Raw genomic sequence first — 13,833 nt, 5'->3', positions numbered from 1 at the left:
TCAGAGTTACCGTCCAGTTCAGAGTTACTGTCCAGTTCAGAGTAACCGTCCAGTTCAGAGTAACCGTCCAGTTCAGAGTTACTGTCCAGTTCAGAGTTACTGTCCAGTTCAGAGTAACCGTCCAGTTCAGAGTTACTGTCCAGTTCATAGTTACTGTCCAGTTCAGAGTAACCGTCCAGTTCAGAGTAACCGTCCAGTTCAGAGTTACTGTCCAGTTCAGAGTTACTGTCCAGTTCAGAGTAACCGTCCAGTTCAGAGTTACTGTCCAGTTCAGAGTAACTGTCCAGTTCAGAGTTACTGTCCAGTTCAGAGTTACTGTCCAGTTTAGAGTTACCGTCCAGTTTAGAGTTACTGTCCAGTTTAGAGTTACTGTCCAGTTTAGAGTTAAGGTCCATCCAGTTCATAGTTACTGTCCAGTTCAGAGTTACTGTCCAGTTCAGAGTAATCATCCAGTTAGGAGCAACCGTCCAGTTCAGAGTTACTGTACAGTCAGAGCTACTGTACAGCTCAGAGTTACTGTACAGCTCAGAGCTACTGTACAGTCAGAGTTACTGTCCAGTTCAGAGTTACTGTACAGTCAGAGTTACTGTACAGCTCAGAGTTACTGTCCAGCTCAGAGTTACTGTACAGTCAGAGTTACTGTACAGTCAGAGTTACTGTCCAGCTCAGAGTTACTGTACAGTCAGAGTTACTGTCCAGTTCAGAGTTACTGTACAGTCAGAGTTACTGTCCAGCTCAGAGTTACTGTACAGTCAGAGTTACTGTACAGTCAGAGCTACTGTACAGCTCAGAGTTACTGTCCAGCTCAGAGCTACTGTCCAGCTCAGAGTTACTGTACAGTTCAGAGTTACTGTAAAGTCAGAGTTACTGTCCAGTTCAGAGTTACCTTCCAGTTCAGAGTTACTGTCCAGTTCAGAGTTACCTTCCAGTTCAGAGTTACTGTCCAGTTCAGAGTAACCGTCCAGTTCAGAGTTACTGTCCAGTTCAGAGTTACCGTCCAGTTCAGAGTTACCGTCCAGTTCAGAGGAACCGTCCAGTCCAGAGTAACCGTCCAGTTCAGAGTTACTGTCCAGTTCAGAGTAACCGTCCAGTTCAGAGTTACCGTCCAGTTCAGAGTTACCGTCCAGTTCAGAGTAACCGTCCTGTTCAGAGTAACCGTCCAGTTCAGAGTTACTGTCCAGTTCAGAGGTACTGTCCAGTTCAGAGTAACCGTCCAGTTCAGAGTTACCGTCCAGTTCAGAGTTATTGTCCAGTTCAGAGTAACCGTCCAGTTCAGAGTTAGTGTCCAGTTCAAAGTTGCTGTACAGCTCAGAGTTACTGTCCAGTTCAGAGTTACCGTGCAGTTCAGAGTTACTGTCCAGTTCATAGTTACCGTCCAGTTCAGAGTTACTGTCAGGTTCAGAGTTACCGTCCAGTTCAGAGTTACTGTCCAGTTCAGAGTAACCGTCCAGTTCAGAGTAACCGTCCAGTTCAGAGTTACCGCCCAGTTCAGAGTTACTGTCCAGTTCAGAGTAACCGTCCAGTTCAGAGTTACTGTCCAGTTCAGAGTAACCGTCCAGTTCAGAGTAACTGTCCAGTTCAAAGTTACTGTCCAGTTCAGAGTTACTGTCCAGTTCAGAGTAACCGTCCAGTTCAGAGTTACCGTCCAGTTCAGAGTTACCGTCCAGTTCAAAGTTACCGTCCACTTCAGAGTTACCGTCCACTTCAGAGTTACTGTCCAGTTCAGAATAACCGTCCAGTTCAGAGTTACTGTCCAGTTCAGAGTTACCGTCCAGTTCAAAGTTCCTGTCCAGTTCAGAGTAACCGTCCAGTTCAGAGTTACGGTCCAGTTCAGAGTTACCGTCCAGTTCAGATATACTGTCCAGTTCAGAGTTACCGTCCAGTTCAGAGTTACTGTCCAGTTCAGAGTTACCGTCCAGTTCAAAGTTCCTGTCCAGTTCAGAGTAACCGTCCAGTTCAGAGTTACGGTCCAGTTCAGAGTTACCGTCCAGTTCAGATATACTGTCCAGTTCAGAGTTACCGTCCAGTTCAAAGTTACCGTCCAGTTCAGAGTTACCGTCCAGTTCAGAGTTACCGTCCAGTTCAGATATACTGTCCAGTTCAGAGTTACCGTCCAGTTCAAAGTTACCGTCCAGTTCAGAGTTACCGTCCAGTTCAGAGTTACTGTCCAGTTCAGAGTTACTGTTCAGTTCAGAGTAACCGTCCAGTTCAGAGTTACTGTCCAGTTCAGAGTTACTGTCCAGTTCAGAGTTACTGTCCAGTTCAGAGTTACCGTCCAGTTCAGAGTTACTGTCCAGTTCAGAGTTACTGTTCAGTTCAGAGTAACCGTCCAGTTCAGAGTTACTGTCCAGTTCAGAGTTACTGTCCAGTTCAGAGTTACCGTCCAGTTCAGAGTTACCGTCCAGTTCAGAGTTACTGTCCAGTTCAGAGTTACTGTCCAGTTCAAAGTTACCGTCCAGTTCAGAGTTACCGTCCAGTTCAGAGTTACTGTCCAGTTCAGAGTTACTGTTCAGTTCAGAGTAACCGTCCAGTTCAGAGTTACTGTCCAGTTCAGAGTTACTGTCCAGTTCAGAGTTACTGTCCAGTTCAGAGTTACCGTCCATTTCAAAGTTACCGTCCCGTTCAGAGTGACTGTCCAGTTCAGAGTAACCGTCCAGTTCAGAGTAACCGTCCAGTTCAGAGTTACTGTCCATTTCAGAGTAACCGTCCAGTTCAGAGTTACTGTCCAGTTCAGAGTTACTGTCCAGTTCAGAGTTACTGTAAAGTCAGAGTTACTGTTCAGTTCAGAGTTACTGTCCAGTTCAGAGTTACTGTACAGTCAGAGTTACTGTCCAGTTCAGAGTTACTGTCCAGTTCAGAGTTACTGTCCAGTCAGAGTTACTGTCCAGTTCAGAGTTACTGTAAAGTCAGAGTTACTGTTCAGTTCAGAGTTACTGTCCAGTTCAGAGTTACTGTACAGTCAGAGTTACTGTCCAGTTCAGAGTTACTGTCCAGCTCAGAGTTACTGTCCAGTTCAGAGTAACCGTCCAGTTCAGAGTTACTGTCCAGTTCAGAGTAACCGTCCAGTTCAGAGTTACTGTCCAGTTCAGAGTTACTGTCCAGTTCAGAGTTACTGTACAGTCAGAGTTACTGTCCAGTTCAGAGTTACTGTCCAGCTCAGAGTTACTGTCCAGTTCAGAGTAACCGTCCAGCTCAGAGTTACTGTCCAGTTCAGAGTAACCGTCCAGTTCAGAGTTACCGTCCAGTTCAGAGTTACCATCCAGTTCAAAGTTACCGTCCAGTTCAAAGTTACCGTCCAGTTCAGAGTTACTGTCCAGTTCAAAGTTACTGTCCAGTTCAGAGTTACCGTCCAGTTCAGAGTTACCATCCAGTTCAGAATTACCGTCCAGTTCAAAGTTACCGTCCAGTTCAGAGTTACTGTCCAGTTCAGAGTAACCGTCCAGTTCAGAGTAACCGTCCAGTTCAGAGTTACCGTCCAGTTCAGAGTTACTGTCCAGTTCAGAGTAACCGTCCAGTTCAGAGTTACTGTCGAGTTCAGAGTTACTGTACAGTTCAGAGTAACCGTCCAGTTCAGAGTAACCGTCCAGTTCAGAGTTACTGTCCAGTTCAGAGTAACCGTCCAGTTCAGAGTTACCGTCCAGTTCAGAGTTACCGTCCAGTTCAAAGTTACCGTCCAGTTCAGAGTTACCGTCCAGTTCAGAGTTACTGTCCAGTTCAGAATAACCGTCCAGTTCAGAGTTACTGTCCAGTTCAGAGTTACCGTCCAGTTCAAAGTTACTGTCCAGTTCAGAGTAACCGTCCAGTTCAGAGTTACGGTCCAGTTCAGACTTACCGTCCAGTTCAGATATACTGTCCAGTTCAGAGTTACCGTCCAGTTCAGAGTTACCGTCCAGTTCAGAGTTACCGTCCAGTTCAGAGTTACTGTCCAGTTCAGAGTTACTGTTCAGTTCAGAGTAACCGTCCAGTTCAGAGTTACTGTCCAGTTCAGAGTTACCATCCAGTTCAGAGTTACTGTCCAGTTCAGAGTTACCGTCCATTTCAAAGTTACCGTCCCGTTCAGAGTTACTGTCCAGTTCAGAGTAACCGTCCAGTTCAGAGTAACCGTCCAGTTCAGAGTTACTGTCCAGTTCAGAGTAACCGTCCAGTTCAGAGTAACCGTCCAGTTCAGAGTTACTGTCCAGTTCAGAGTTACTGTCCAGTTCAGAGTTACTGTAAAGTCAGAGTTACTGTTCAGTTCAGAGTTACTGTCCAGTTCAGAGTTACTGTACAGTCAGAGTTACTGTCCAGTTCAGAGTTACTGTCCAGTTCAGAGTTACTGTCCAGTCAGAGTTACTGTCCAGTTCAGAGTTACTGTAAAGTCAGAGTTACTGTTCAGTTCAGAGTTACTGTCCAGTTCAGAGTTACTGTACAGTCAGAGTTACTGTCCAGTTCAGAGTTACTGTACAGTCAGAGTTACTGTCCAGTTCAGAGTTACTGTCCAGCTCAGAGTTACTGTCCAGTTCAGAGTAACCGTCCAGTTCAGAGTTACTGTCCAGTTCAGAGTTACTGTCCAGTTCAGAGTAACCGCCCAGTTCAGAGTTACCGTCCAGTTCAGAGTTACCATCCAGTTCAAAGTTACCGTCCAGTTCAAAGTTACCGTCCAGTTCAGAGTTACTGTCCAGTTCAAAGTTACCGTCCAGTTCAGAGTTACTGTCCAGTTCAGAGTTACCGTCCAGTTCAGGGTTACTGTCCAGTTCAGAATTACCGTCCAGTTCAAAGTTACCGTCCAGTTCAGAGTTACTGTCCAGTTCAGAGTTACCGGCCAGTTCAGAATTACTGTCCAGTTCAGAGTTACCGTCCAGTTCAAAGTTACCGTCCAGTTCAGAGTTACTGTCCAGTTCAGAGTTACCGGCCAGTTCAGAATTACCGTCCAGTTCAGAGTTACCGTCCAGTTCAGAGTAACCGTCCAGTTCAGAGTTACTGTCCAGTTCAGAGTTAATGTCCAGTTCAGTGTTACTGTCCAGTTCAGAGTTACTGTACAGTCAGAGTTACTGTCCAGTTCAGAGTTACTGTCCAGTTCAGAGTTACTGTACAGTCAGAGTTACTGTCCAGTTCAGAGTTACCGTCCAGTTCAGAGTTACCACTGTCCAGTCAGAGTTACTGTCCAGCTTAGAGTTACTGTCCAGTTCAGAGTAACTGTCCAGTTCAGAGTTACTGTCCAGTTCAGTTACCGTCCAGTTCAGAGTTACTGTCCAGTTCAGAGTTACTGTCCAGCTCAGAGTTACTGTCCAGTTCAGAATTACCGTCCAGTTCAAAGTTACCGTCCAGTTCAGAGTTACTGTCCAGTTCATAGTTACCGTCCAGTTCAGAGTTACTGTCAGGTTCAGAGTTACCATCCAGTTCAGAGTTACTGTCCAGTTCAGAGTAACCGTCCAGTTCAGAGTAACCGTCCAGTTCAGAGTTACCGTCCAGTTCAGAGTTACTGTCCAGTTCAGAGTAACCGTCCAGTTCAGAGTTACTGTCGAGTTCAGAGTAACCGTCCAGTTCAGAGTAACCGTCCAGTTCAGAGTTACTGTCCAGTTCAGAGTTACTGTCCAGTTCAGAGTTACTGTCCAGTTCAGAGTAACCGTCCAGTTCAGAGTTACCGTCCAGTTCAGAGTTACCGTCCAGTTCAAAGTTACCTTCCACTTCAGAGTTACCGTCCAGTTCAGAGTTACTGTCCAGTTCAGAATAACCGTCCAGTTCAGAGTTACTGTCCAGTTCAGAGTTACCGTCCAGTTCAAAGTTACTGTCCAGTTCAGAGTAACCGTCCAGTTCAGAGTTACGGTCCAGTTCAGAGTTACCGTCCAGTTCAGATATACTGTCCAGTTCAGAGTTACCGTCCAGTTCAAAGTTACCGTCCAGTTCAGAGTTACCGTCCAGTTCAGAGTTACTGTCCAGTTCAGAGTTACTGTTCAGTTCAGAGTTACTGTTCAGTTCAGAGTAACCGTCCAGTTCAGAGTTACTGTCCAGTTCAGAGTTACTGTCCAGTTCAGAGTTACCGTCCATTTCAAAGTTACTGTCCCGTTCAGAGTGACTGTCCAGTTCAGAGTAACCGTCCAGTTCAGAGTAACCGTCCAGTTCAGAGTTACTGTCCATTTCAGAGTAACCGTCCAGTTCAGAGTTACTGTCCAGTTCAGAGTTACTGTCCAGTTCAGAGTTACTGTAAAGTCAGAGTTACTGTTCAGTTCAGAGTTACTGTCCAGTTCAGAGTTACTGTACAGTCAGAGTTACTGTCCAGTTCAGAGTTACTGTCCAGTTCAGAGTTACTGTCCAGTCAGAGTTACTGTCCAGTTCAGAGTTACTGTAAAGTCAGAGTTACTGTTCAGTTCAGAGTTACTGTCCAGTTCAGAGTTACTGTACAGTCAGAGTTACTGTCCAGTTCAGAGTTACTGTCCAGCTCAGAGTTACTGTCCAGTTCAGAGTTACTGTCCAGTTCAGAGTTACTGTCCAGTTCAGAGTAACCGTCCAGTTCAGAGTTACCGTCCAGTTCAAAGTTACCGTCCAGTTCAAAGTTACCGTCCAGTTCAGAGTTACTGTCCAGTTCAAAGTTACCGTCCAGTTCAGAGTTACTGTCCAGTTCAGAGTTACCGTCCAGTTCAGGGTTACTGTCCAGTTCAGAGTTACCGTCCAGTTCAAAGTTACCGTCCAGTTCAGAGTTACTGTCCAGTTCAGAGTTACTGTCCAGTTCAGAGTTACTGTCCAGTTCAGAGTAACCGTCCAGTTCAGAGTTACCGTCCAGTTCAAAGTTACCGTCCACTTCAGAGTTACCGTCCAGTTCAGAGTTACTGTCCAGTTCAGAATAACCGTCCAGTTCAGAGTTACTGTCCAGTTCAGAGTTACCGTCCAGTTCAAAGTTACTGTCCAGTTCAGAGTAACCGTCCAGTTCAGAGTTACGGTCCAGTTCAGAGTTACCATCCAGTTCAGATATACTGTCCAGTTCAGAGTTACCGTCCAGTTCAAAGTTACCGTCCAGTTCAGAGTTACCGTCCAGTTCAGAGTTACTGTCCAGTTCAGAGTTACTGTCCAGTTCAGAGTTACTGTTCAGTTCAGAGTAACCGTCCAGTTCAGAGTTACTGTCCAGTTCAGAGTTACTGTCCAGTTCAGAGTTACCGTCCATTTCAAAGTTACCGTCCAGTTCAGAGTTACTGTCCAGTTCAGAGTTACCGTCCATTTCAAAGTTACTGTCCCGTTCAGAGTGACTGTCCAGTTCAGAGTAACCGTCCAGTTCAGAGTAACCGTCCAGTTCAGAGTTACTGTCCATTTCAGAGTAACCGTCCAGTTCAGAGTTACTGTCCAGTTTAGAGTTACTGTCCAGTTCAGAGTTACTGTAAAGTCAGAGTTACTGTTCAGTTCAGAGTTACTGTCCAGTTCAGAGTTACTGTACAGTCAGAGTTACTGTCCAGTTCAGAGTTACTGTCCAGTTCAGAGTTACTGTCCAGTTCAGAGTTACTGTCCAATTCAGAGTTACTGTAAAGTCAGAGTTACTGTTCAGTTCAGAGTTACTGTCCAGTTCAGAGTTACTGTACAGTCAGAGTTACTGTCCAGTTCAGAGTTACTGTCCAGCTCAGAGTTACTGTCCAGTTCAGAGTAACCGTCCAGTTCAGAGTTACTGTCCAGTTCAGAGTTACTGTCCAGTTCAGAGTAACCGTCCAGTTCAGAGTTACCATCCAGTTCAAAGTTACCGTCCAGTTCAAAGTTACCGTCCAGTTCAGAGTTACTGTCCAGTTCAAAGTTACCGTCCAGTTCAGAGTTACTGTCCAGTTCAGAGTTACCGTCCAGTTCAGGGTTACTGTCCAGTTCAGAATTACCGTCCAGTTCAAAGTTACCGTCCAGTTCAGGGTTACTGTCCAGTTCAGAATTACCGTCCAGTTCAAAGTTACCGTCCAGTTCAGAGTTACTGTCCAGTTCAGAGTTACCGGCCAGTTCAGAATTACCGTCCATTTCAGAGTTACCGTCCAGTTCAGAGTAACCGTCCAGTTCAGAGTTACTGTCCAGTTCAGAGTAACCGTCCAGTTCAGAGTTACTGTCCAGTTCAGAGTTAATGTCCAGTTCAGTGTTACTGTCCAGTTCAGAGTTACTGTACAGTCAGAGTTACTGTCCAGTTCAGAGTTACTGTCCAGTTCAGAGTTACTGTACAGTCAGAGTTACTGTCCAGTTCAGAGTTACCGTCCAGTTCAGAGTTACTGTCCAGTCAGAGTTACTGTCCAGCTTAGAGTTACTGTCCAGTTCAGAGTAACCGTCCAGTTCAGAGTTACTGTCCAGTTCAGTTACCGTCCAGTTCAGAGTTACTGTCCAGTTCAGAGTTACTGTCCAGCTCAGAGTTACTGTCCAGTTCAGAGTTACCGTCCAGTTCAAAGTTACTGTCCAGCTCAGAGTTACTGTCCAGTTCAGAGTAACTATCCAGTTCAGAGTTACCGTCCAGTTCAAAGTTACCGTCCAGTTCAGAGTTACTGTCCAGTTCAGAGTTACTGTCCAGTTCAGAGTTACCGTCCAGTTCAGAGTAACCGTCCAGTTCAGAGTTACTGTCCAGTTCAGAGTAACCGTCCAGTTCAGAGTTACCGTCCAGTTCAGAGTTACTGTCCAGTTCAGAGTTACTGTCCAGCTCAGAGTTACTGTCCAGTTCAGAGTTACCGTCCAGTTCAGAGTTACTGTCCAGTTCAGAGTTACTGTCCAGTTCAGAGTAACCATCCAGTTCAGAGTTACTGTCCAGTTCAGAGTTACTGTCCAGCTCAGAGTTACCGTCCAGTTCAGAGTTACCGTCCAGTTCAGAGTTACTGTCCAGTTCAGAGTTACTGTCCAGTTCAGAGTTACTGTACAGTTCAGAGTAACCGTCCAGTTCAGAGTTACTGTCCAGCTCAGAGTTACTGTCCAGTCAGAGTTACTGTACAGTCAGAGTTACTGTACAGTCAGAGTTACTGTACAGTCAGAGTTACTGTCCGTCCAGTTCAGAATTACTGTCATCAGAGTTACTGGATTCTGTCCACAGCATGTGCAGAGTGTCAGTGTGTGGAAGAATTTGCTGCAAGATGTATGAACTGCAGCTGAAATATGGCCATATCTCACATGAGACAACGTTTTCTGACTGTGAGGAGCCATGTGTTGCCAATGAGGGTTCGGTGGGTTTTGCTCTTTTTCCTCTTGCCAATCAATGTTGTCTGTGCTTCTCCAGACTGTTCCATCCTGTGGCAATGTGTGCTCCAGCTTTTAGCACTCCAACATTTCTCCACCATTGCAGACACTCCTCTTGTTTCAGTGCACAACATACCTTGTGTAACTCAGATGGGAAAACACATGACCGAGACATCAGAGAGTGTGCAGCATTAACTGCTAAATGGATTGTCCATTGCTGGAGCCATGAGTTTTCTCAGTGTTGGTAGTTTGCAATCTGGTGAATATCATGGAGGATGAACACTGATCCTGTCTCTACCTCTTGTTTCTGATGGCAGATTTGCATTCGGTTGACGTTTTGGTGCCGAGCCAGCCAATTGTCATTCCATGTCTGCTCAGTGGACGATATACGTAAACTCTGGGCACATTGGGAATCTGTACTGGGTGCTACGCTAGACCGCACAGCCCATTGATAGTGTAACTTCAAGCAGTTGAGAGGTATGTATCGGCTTCCTGCACATTATGACAGGTTGGTTGGCTCCTATCCAAAAGCAGCAGACAGGGCTCATCATTAACACTGGAACTTTTCCAAATAAGACTGGAAAACAAGAGACAACTTGGGAAACAATGTGAGAAATGCTTTGTCAACGTTTCTCAGGCGAGTCGCTGTCCCAGTTCAGGATTGGCCTCTGACAGCTCTCAGTCCTTAAATGGATAATGCTGCACTTGCCCCAATGTAGTGCTGTCAACTGAGATGGCTGTCCCAACAACCGAGATCCAAGTCCACGACTGCAAGATGAAAGCAGCCTTCACTGTTTGGCTCTCTTCAAAGCCTCACCAAATAAATCAGTGCATTTTTTGCACCCAGGTCATCAGGGAAAGTTGCTTGAATGCCATTCAGCAAATGGTGAGGAGGGAACCAGTGAAATCAGGACAGCAGGGCAGGGGAGTACAATCCCCAAGCACATCCACCTTCCCTTTCGGTTCGCAGCAGGGCTCTGTTACAGTCCTGTCTCTGCCAGGGGAGGGGGGAATTCTACAGAGGCTCCGTCCGTAAGTTTCAAGACTAATCTTGTGAAAGTGTGCATTATTTCAAGGATAATGAGATTCTATTTGAAATCTATTTCTTTCCTTGCTCAAGTCTGTCAATGCTACTGCACTGTCAGGATGACAGCCAGTTGTCAGTTCTCCAGTGAAAGGAAGGCCATGAATATCTGACCTGTCCATATCCCCTCTTTTCCATGAAGGAAGCAACACAGTTGTGCTCAGCATCTTGCATTACCATCTGACGGAGATGTCATGCACTGTCAATCACTTGCAGAACAGGAGAAAGCTATTGAGCCCTGAGAGAGCTCTCTGTGAACCCCTGTCCTTTTCCCACATCCCTGCAATGATTCTCCTTCTTTGAATAATTCTTCAATTCCATTGTGAAAGCTTCTCTTCGATGCGTTCCCATCACATCAGCCCATTCCTGAACACAATTCATGACGCAACACAGATTCTCATCTTCCTCCTCTTCTTTGGTGCCAAACAATATTTTAGTGGCCACAACTTGGAATGAAAGCTGCCCCCAAATCAGAGGGAAAATCTAGACTAAATCAGGCTTAGCAGAAGTGCATCAATGACGTATTAAACTTGACCAATATGTTGTCAGAGGTTGAGAGGGGGACTGAGCTCTGTTCCCATTGATCAATTTCAGAGTCTCCAATATATTATCTGTTCGCCATCATTTGAAGTGGCTTTGTTCAGAGGGTTGGTGAGAAGTCCAAGCTGTTGTCCGGATTTGTGCCAGGGTCTGATTGGAACAGTTTAAGCAGTAAGTGAACTGAAAGCTGAGTTGCAACTGGGCCAGGCACCAACAGGTAACAGACTGCAACTACCTCCCAGAACATTCCCGATGGAACACCTTTGACAACTGCCCCAGGTGAAGAACCTCCACTGGCTTTGTCCAGACGTCAAATATCTCTAACAGGTGGTGATCAAAGAGGACCAGATGTTTGCTGATTCAAAGTGTTGTGACAACCGATAAAGAACCGAAGATTATGGAGACACTTTGTTTTCGATTCGATTAGATTCCCTACAGTGTGGAAACAGGCCCTTCGTCTCAACAAGTCCACACCGACCCGCTGAAGCGCAACCCACCCAGACCCATTCCCCTACATTTTCCCCTTCACCTAACACTACGGGCAATTTCCCATGGCCAATTCACCTAACCTACACATCTTTGGACTGTGGGAGGAAACCGGAGCACCCGGAGGAAACCCACACAGACACGGGGAGAATGTGCAAACTCCACACAGTCAGTCGCCTGAGCCGGGAATTGAACCCGGGTCCCTGTTGCTGTGAGGCAGCAGTGCTAACCACTGAGCCATCGTACCGCCCCAAATGTTCACATGAACCAGCTGAGATTGAAGTGATTTTTCTGTCCTCCCCGATTCAGAAAACCTGGTTCACAGGAATGCTCTGTCTCAAAAATGGGGTTTCGCTCAGCTGATTGGCTGAACGCAGAATGAGGCCGACAGTGTGGGTTGAATTCCTGCACTGACTGAGGCTACTATGAAGGACTCTCCTTCTCAATCTCTCCCCTCATCTCAGGCATGGTGACCCTCAGGTTAAACCACCACCAGTCTTCTCTCTCAGAAGTCAGAGGAGCCCTATGGTCTTGTCAGATGATGGTGACTTGACCTGTATGTTTCAAAGTCCATGTTCCTGTCATTGTGGAGGGAATTCTGAATGGAGGGAGGTTAGTTGAATCCAAACAGCACCAAGCTCCTTCCTCACATTGACAGAAATGCAGTGATAGCTCCTAACACATATTATGGACTAGGCCAAACCACTCAAAACATTCTTAAGCAGGCAATTTAAAAAACTTTGCAATTTGTTTCAGTAAGAGTATGGTGAAAATTACCCGAAGTTAGCTCGGTTGACTACCAGGTTTTAAAACAGACAAAAGTTTCTTCACAAAATTACACAATGAAACACACAGAACAGAACAAAGATCCCCTACACAACTCAGTCTATCCTAACTAGACTTATTGTGCTGTTCCGAAAATACACAACAGTCCCAATCAGCAAACCCCCTTAAAATAAAAGTTTAAAAAATGGAACAGATGCTTACAGGTTGAAGTTGGAAGGGCAGAAAGAGAGGGAGCCTGTTTTCACAGAGCTCACTGCTGAACTCCCAACCAGTTCTGGGCTGAACTGCCCAGCTAGAGAGCTGACCACTCCCCTTCCATTATACAGGTCACTTCTAAAACATGACCACTTTGGCCTGAAGTCTCATCTGTTTACAAATAAACAAAAAGGCCTCTCTATACCCTTTAATCTCTCCACCAAACCAGTCTAATAGGAACCAGGAGCTGTTTACAACCCCTCTGAAAAACAACAAGGACACAGTGACCTTGAGAAAAGGAACAGCTTTCAGAAAAAAGGGAGCAGCTTTGTGACACACGCCATCAGCTCCCTTCGTCATGCTCCCTCAGACACACTTACAACAGATGACTATCAGTTCAAGAAATGGCTATTGTTGGAGTCACATTTCAGAGGTTTGAAATAAACACAAAGATGTCTGGGATGGAATCAACAGATTTCTTTTGGCCAGGACATGAACGCTGAAAGTACAGACGCATTATGGAATGAAGTGAAAAGACCTCTCAATCAGCTGAATCTATGTACAGAATGACAGACTGTACAAATAGGTGAAAGGCTCCAATTCTTCCCATTCCTAATGTGTTGTCAGACTGCACGTATGTGATCAAAGTGGCCCATCTGTCTCTCTCTGTGTCAACACAGGATCTGGTATGCAAGAGAAAGGCAGCTTGAGTTAGTTTTCAGACAGTGAGAGGAGTTCTCCAGTGGATTAGGAAGAAACAAAGACGCTGCACTTCGATAGCACGTTTCACAGCTTCAACATACATTACCGTGTTCAATTCTGGTCTCCCGCACACACGAAAGACACTGATAAACTTGAAAGGATGCAGGAAAGATTTACAAGGATGTTGCCAGGGTCGGAGGGTTTGAGCTACAGGGGCTTGGGCTATTTTGACCAGTGCGTGGGCAGCTGCAGGGTGACCTAATAGATGTTTATAAAATCATGAGGCGCATGGATGCAGTGAATAGCCTTTACCCCAGGTTAGGGGAGTCCAAAACTAGACGGCATAGGTTTAGGGTGAGAGGGGAAAAGATATAAAAGGGACCTAAGGGGCAACTTTTTCACACAGAGGATGGTACTTATATGGAATGAGCTGCTAGAGGAAGTGGTGGAGGCTGGTACAATTGCAACATTTAAGAGGCATTTGGATGGGTATATGAATAGGAAGGGTTTGGAGGGATATGGGCCGGGTGCTGGCAAATAGGACTAGATTGGGTTGGGATATCTGGTCAGCATGGACAAGTTGGAACAAAGGGTCTGTTTCAATGCTGTACACCTCTGTGACTCTAAAATACTTACAAAGCACTTCACTGCCAATTCAGTATTACTGAAGTGGAATCAGTCCAGTGATTTGCAGCTAACCTCTGCACAGCAATATCCTGCACAGAACTGAAGTCATTATCAGGTCATGATTTGACAGTAGGGAGGGATGAATGTTGGTCTGTTGTCACAGGTCACCTGAGATGTTTCACGTTTGCCCATTGAACACACTGACTCCTCCCCCTCCTCCCTTCTCACTGTCTGAAGCCCCAGACACACCTTCGAGGGGTAGC

The 13,833-nt window shown here is 45.9% G+C and overlaps 1 protein-coding gene across 2 annotated transcripts in view; it reads left to right on the top strand.

Annotated features, from left to right (window-relative positions):
• The window catches only part of LOC122543025 (leucine zipper putative tumor suppressor 1-like), a 51,330-nt gene that overhangs the window by 24,100 nt on the left and 13,397 nt on the right, over positions 1-13,833 (top strand). The window contains exon 2 of one of the 2 annotated variants that reach the window (XM_043681202.2): positions 9,468-9,627. The exons of the other annotated variant lie outside the window; for it this stretch is intronic. The gene's annotated coding sequence lies outside the window, so the exon portion shown is untranslated. The remainder of the gene's footprint in view (positions 1-9,467; positions 9,628-13,833) is intronic. 2 annotated transcript variants of the gene reach the window in all.

The sequence above is a fragment of the Chiloscyllium plagiosum genome, unplaced genomic scaffold (genome assembly GCF_037043375.1).
Source record: "Chiloscyllium plagiosum isolate Xiang-an unplaced genomic scaffold, Cpla_swu_hap1 HiC_scaffold_48, whole genome shotgun sequence".
NCBI classification, from domain to species: Eukaryota; Metazoa; Chordata; class Chondrichthyes; order Orectolobiformes; family Hemiscylliidae; genus Chiloscyllium; species Chiloscyllium plagiosum.
This window is presented reverse-complemented; position numbering and strand designations above follow the sequence as displayed.